This window comes from Hordeum vulgare, chromosome 7H, assembly GCF_904849725.1.
Source record: "Hordeum vulgare subsp. vulgare chromosome 7H, MorexV3_pseudomolecules_assembly, whole genome shotgun sequence".
Classification (NCBI taxonomy): Eukaryota; Viridiplantae; Streptophyta; class Magnoliopsida; order Poales; family Poaceae; genus Hordeum; species Hordeum vulgare.
The window spans coordinates 369,455,309-369,462,462 of NC_058524.1; positions in this window are offsets into that span (position 1 = coordinate 369,455,309).

Here is a 7,154-nt window from a genome sequence, read left to right on the forward strand (position 1 = left end):
GCGGGAATGGAACGGCGCAGACGCCCTCGAGCACCTGGCCCGACCATCACGACCAGTCCCCACCACGACGCGAGGGGGGAGGCTCTGAACCTCCAACTCTTCTCTGAACCTCAGGCCTACCAACCTGACGAAGAAGAAGATCGAGGAGAAGGGGGGAAATGGAGGGGAGAGGAAGATGGCGGCGGAGAGGGGGAAAGGGAGGGTTGCACGGGCGCCCTAGGGGGTGGCTAAGAGGAGGAAGGGGTGGTACGGCAACAATCGGAACGGAGCCAAGGAGATCAGACGGTTCTCCATGGGCTCGTACAAGGAGGTGATGTAGGAAGTAGAAGGGGTGGTGGGCTTAATGGGCTGGGGTCAACCAGGTAAGAGTGGGCCCGCTCTGTTATACATTCCTAGCCATTAATTCAATGAACAGATTTGGAGAAAAGAAAACGAGAGGTAGAGAGAGAAATAGAGTTGGAGAAATATTTTTTTGGACCCATAAAAATATACTCTATTTTATAAAATCGGTTTGGAGATTTTTACAGGAAATAAATTTACACAAGATTGAATTAACTCATGGTTGCGTGAATTTAAAACCTGACCGAACCAATGTCAAAAGGGAAGAAATTTAGGAGGGTCACCCTACATAATAAATATGATTTATGGGAACAAGATGAACATTTCTGAAGGAAGTAAAAAAAATACCAAACATAAATAATTAAATTCATTATGCTTGAATTCAAACTCCCTTTTAAATGAACTATGGATGGGGGAATTTAAGAGGGTGGCTGGACCTTAAGCAAAAGAATTATGGCCAAAGTTGAAGGCAAGAATTGAGATAGAAAAGAATGGAGTTAAATTGCATGTGTGTTATGATTATAATATTTCATTAGAGCCCCCTAATGATATTGGGAGGATATGTTATATAGAGAATTCACCATGTGAATTCCCTTGATTTAAATGGACCAAGGATCCGTACCATTTATGCATTTGGGTTGCAAAAAAACGACGTGACGGCATGATGACATGATGAAAGCAACAAACAAAATAAGACACATGGTGACAAGGGAATAAAAGGGGAATCTTCTGGAGCGCGGTCTCGGGCTGTCACAACTCTCCTACACTACAAGAGGATCTCGCCACGACATCCAAGAATGAAAGGGGGAGGGGATGAGAAAGACACGAGGTAAAACTTAGTCGCTTCTTTGACAAATGAGTGAAACCAACAATCCTTGAAAGTTGCAAAGAGATGAGGAAAGAAATGTGAAACAAGCAAGAATTCACGGAAAACTTCGGCAGCACTTTGGTAGGAAAATCGGAAAAAAATTCGATACGAAGAGAGAATTAGACAATATTCACAACAAACAAGTAAATAGAACAAGGGAACGTCATGATCTTGATAGAACAACATAATAGACCCAAAAGAGCAACATCACAATGCCTCCGGAACAAGAGAATATGAACTAGCTCAAGCGGAAGAAGAGAATGAAGAAAGAATGCCAACTATCATCACAATAGAATTGAAGAGCCTCCGAACAGAAATTGACATAGTAGTTGGAAAACCAACAACGAAAAGAACAAGATAGTAGTGGGCTTATGAAAATCATCTCAACAAATATGAGGTGACAACCAACCACTAAAAGAAACAAGGATAGTTGAAAGCAAAGATAAGAAAACTTCATACATCAAGAGGGTACATTGAGAACTGGGATTAATGACAAGCACCATAATAGCAACATCCTTAGACAAGCTTTAGGTGAAGTTCAACCCAAGATAGCTCAATGAAGAAATCATGGGTTGAAATATCTCATGATCAAAGAATTGGTGGATTTAATTATCTCATTCTTGAAAGGAAATCTCTTCGAGGCTCCTACACTAACAAGAATGCTATAATACCACCTCAAAGGATGAAGGAAGAACAAATGCACTGAAATGCAAGGGAAAGAATGCTTGAGGTACTCCAACAGGAATCTTGAAGAACCACCATGACGAGCCTCCGTGAACAATTGAATGATGCAAAGACATAAAGGTAGAAAAGAATAAGATTATGACCTTACAAAGATTTAGATGAAGCCTCACAAAGAGATACTAAAAGAACTTGGAACTCCGGACAAGAAAGATCAGTGCTTGAGAAAAGAATTGATATCATGAGCCACTCCAAAAGAAGAATTGAAATCACTATGAACAAGAATAAGAATTATGTTATGCTTATCCTTCACCAAGTTTAATTGATGACAAGCACGGAATTAGCATACAACTTATTCTTCTAGAAATGAATCTTGGAGAGATAGAGAGAAAAACACCACTTGAAGCATAATTGAAGGAAGCACCGGTAAGAATTCACAATTGAATGGGAACACCATGAACTAATGGAGATACATGCGAATGAAGAGATCATGAGCCACCTGAGAGAAACTAGAACAGGGCACCCGATAATCGAGAGACGAACGAAGAGGCAACAATTGAAAAGATTTGCGGATGAAAGCTGAAAGCTGAGAACGAAGATTCTTCTGAAGTGATGGCCTTTGGAGGATCGAGAATGAAAACAACTCAGAAGTGCACCGGATAGGAAGAAAGGGATTACTCATGATTGACAACAAATAAGATGATAGCACAAAGCTGAAATGACGAATCTACTAGATAATGAACCAAAATTTGAAAGAAACACTCCTTCGAATCTTCAATGGAGAAAATGACGAGAAGAACCTCACCAAGAATACCCGAGACACTCCGGAATAAAGAAGAATGAAATGTTGAGCCAATATGAGAATTAACTCAAATAGATCTTGAAGACGGGATATGACTGATGAAATTCATACTTACATCATAGTTGAAAAGAATTAAACATCTCCGGAAGATTACAAGAGCTATAACAGATCCTGGGAAAAACCTGTGGGTTATGGGCCCACTCAAAGAAACCACCATTAGAAAAGATTGCTTAGAAGAGAGATAATGCACCGGTATGAAGGGAACTAGATGAGGTTAGCACCTCAAAAGATTTTGAAAAGATTGGAAACAAAAACTTCTAAGATAGCTTCAACGCTCCGGATCGAAAAGAGAGGAATAAATAACAAGATAGGCTCATCAGAATTCCCAACATAAGAAAGAATTACACGGATGAATGGATAAGATGATACAGACAACTAAATTAAAATCACCGGAAAAGATGACAAGAATGAATAAAGATGAACATGAAGCTCCTGAGAATGTTCACCATGAATCACCGGTTACGAAAGGAAGAAGAGATAGCGGAAGCAACAATGAAATGAAATGCACTTGGATGACATCCAATCACTGAAGAAAAGGGTGGGAGGGCAGGGAAAAACAAAGACGACTTGGGACAGATGAGATGAACTCCGTATGAAATGAGAGAACGATCTGCAACAACTGGAGAAGATTGAATTCAGTTGCAGAGAAGCACACCGGTTGGAAAAGAACTAACATGACGACTCCGGTTGACAAAACTGATGAGACAATTATTGAGCAAAAGGATTAGCACTCTCACATAAAAATATGAGAACGCGGATTAGGAAAGATCTGAAATCACCACTTGACATTGAAGCAACACGAATTACCATATTCAACAAAAACAAAAGGTGTGTCTTATGAAACAAGCCAGAACAAACTCATGAGAAAGATTTCGTTCGATATTTTCTTGGACAGGATCGCACGGGCTCGAACCTTACAGTAGACATCAAGTGCAAGGCAGTGCACCCGACATACGAAGCGTCCCCGAGTCGTAGCAAGCTACAAGGACTCTTTAAGACACAATGTGTACCGTTGTAAGTCGACCGTGAACAAACGAATCCACTAGATGTTGAACCCCAACCTAACATCAAGAATTTGTTGGAAGATTGTCCTGTAAGCGACTACTAGAATTCCCACCTATGAATTCCCGAAATATCTGGTCATGCAATCTGGTACACGGATACAAGGAGTAATATCACACAACTCCTATACTAACCCGTCACCTGTATCACATCCGTCAACACACAACCAGAACCTCGGACCTTCATCTACAATAGACCCTCGTGATCACAACGTTACAAAGTATGGCAGTACTCCTGAACAATCCGCACCAGTACTGGGGACATCGGGGTTATCTCGCCACTACTAGTATTGAAGCAATTACGAACATCCTTCGTTCTGAGATATTTAGAAATCTGAATGATAACGATATGCTCAAGAATCTCGTGGAGCTCAACTCCCCTGAGACTTAGAGCAGATAGGAGGCACCAAGACAGAACTCCATCACATCGGCATCATATAGATTCCAAGAATATTCGCGTGATCCTAAAAAAAATTTGAGCGGGAAGAGAAGTAGAGTAAATTATTACGTCAAGATTCCTCACCAGAGCATAGAAGAGGAGAAAAAAGAATCCTACTCTCCGATATATAACTAGACTCAAAGTAGTTTTTCACTAGACTCGACTCGGCCAAGTTCGATCAATCAAGGGGGCTCCTAGGTCGGTACTGCTCTGATACCAACTTGTCACGCCCAAGATGCGACCCTATCCTCAATTTGGCACGAGGGCCTCGTCAGGGATAGAAGCGCATCTCGTCGTGTCGCAAGAATGGATATCGTTACAAGTACATGTACTGAAAAGAAGAGATTTATATAGAGTTGGCTTACACTCGCCACAAGCTACATCAGAGTCACATCAGTACATTACATAATCATCAAGAGTAACAGCAGGGTCCGACTACGGACGGAAACAAACGAGAAAATAAGAACGTCATCCATCCTTGCTATCCCAGGCTGCCGGCCTGGAACCCATCCTAGATCGATGAGGAAGAATAAGAAGAAGAAGAAGAAGCAACTCCAAATGAACAATCAACGCGCTCGCGTCAAGTAACCTTTACCTGTACCTGCAACTAGTGTTGTAGTAATCTGTGAGCCACAGGGGACTGAGCAATCTCATTTCCAAAGGTATCAAGACTAGCAAGGCTTAATGGGTGAGGCATGGTTAAGTGGTGAGGTTGCAGCAGCGGCTAAGCATATATATATGGTGGCTAACTTACGAGTACAAGAATGAAGAGGGGGAAGATCTACGCATAACGGACGTGAACTACTGATGATCAAAAGAATGATCCTGAACACCTACCTACGTCAGACATAACCCCACCCTCGATCGGAGAAAGAACTCACGAAAGAGACAGTCACGGTTACGCACACAGTTGGCAAGTCTTAATTAAGTTAACTTCAAGTTATCTAGAACCAGTGTTAAACAAAGTTTCCACGTTGCCACATAACCGCGGGCATGGCTTTCCGAAAAGATTTAACCCTGCAGGGGTGCTCCAACTAGTCCATCACAAATTACCACAAGCCGCATAGAAATCCTCAATCACGAAGCTCACGACCTCGTCGGATTCCCTAGTGGAAAACCTCAGCTCTGAGATTACCCAAAGCATCACCGGAATTCTGATGCACAAGATATCTCATCAAAGGTAAAACTAATCCAGCAAGGCCGCCCGGCGTGTCGATGATCCCGATAGGAGTCGCGTATCTCGTTCTCAGGACACGACGGATAAGCGACACGTACGAGTGCCAAACCTCGAGTTTCCTCGCGGTGGCCCCACACAGTGCTCTGTTTTGGACCAGCACCATCAGCACTGGCCCTCCCTGTATTATGTGAAATTACTCCTCGGGTTCATGACGCCCTATGCTTTCAGTATTAACAAAGTTAGTATGTTGCGCAAATGTAGTACCAATGTTGGGCCTTGCCAGACCGGCTTTAATCTAAAACGAATTATCAAGGGGGTCCCCATAACAACCCCGACCGTGTTAGGAGCGCTCGTTCATGGAACATAACACCGGTAGCCGAAACTAAGGGGGCAAAGGTGGAACAAAACACCAGGCTAGAAAGGCCGAGCATTCCACCTTTTACCAAGTATATAGGTGCATTAAATTAAATAGCATTTATATATGGTGATATAACAAAGAACCCATGTTTTCGCATGGAAGTATCTTCATCTGCAACTAGCAACGCTAACAATAGGGTTAAGCAAGCGATAACATAGCCAATCAGTGGTTTGCTAGGTCGAACGGGTTGAAGGTTATCATGGCATGATTGAGAGGCTGTAATTTAACATGTGGTAGGCAACGAGACATAACAATAGAAGCGGTAAACTAGCATGGCAATGATAGTAATGGTATCTGGGGAAATGGTCATCTTGCCTGAGATCCCAATTAGAAGAAGAATGCCTCCATGAAGCAGACGAACCGACGTAGTCGAACGGATCCTCACTTTTCCGACACGCTTGCGGAACTCTAACGAGACGAAGCAAATGGAAACAAGAATCAACACACAATATACACCGCATCACATGCACAACCAGATGCACTACCCAATATGATGCATGGATGCCCAACACCTAATGATGCACTTAAACCATCCTACATCGGTAATAACAAGAACAGAGTATGTTCTTGATATGCCAGATTTGGCATATTCCTCTTCTGGAATATTCCAGATTTGGATATACAACTCAAAACTAAACAAACAAAATTAATTTAATCCTGAGGGGGTCCCACTGGTCATACACACCAGGGCCCCTAGTATAGCATGTGGGCTCTGGTCCCACAGATAGTGGCACACTGGAGCAAGCAACTAAAAAACACAAGGTGAAATATAACCTGGGAGTAGGGGACTCGAACCCACTACCTATTTGCAACACATCAGGGCAAACACCACTGAGCTAGGCTCGGTTCACTGCCCTGACAGGGGGAGTAAACTAACCAAGCTATTTATGCAGGCAGTGCAACAGGTTAAAATAAAACCCAATAAAAAGGGGCGCGCGAGGGCTCAAACCCTCGACCTACTGGCGCTGCAGTGGCTCGGTTGCCACTACGATGGTGAACTGCTACTGCTAGAACATGGAAAGAAATGCAGGTATGCAGCTAGCAAAGGAGAACAAAAATCGCAGAGATAAAAATGGGGTGCTGGGGTCTCGAAGCCGAGACCTCGCAGTCTCTGCGCGGCGCTCAAACCAGTCGGACTAGGTGGGGGATTCTGAACTGAAACAGGATCGGCTCGGAATAAGCTAACAACACGGGCACCCTTCTTCTACCTCCAGACTGGAAGTACAGAGGAGAAGAGGGTTCGACGCCGGCGAGCGGTGAGGCAACAACGGCGGCGAGGTACTACCCACGGGGGTGCGGGAACCCTAGG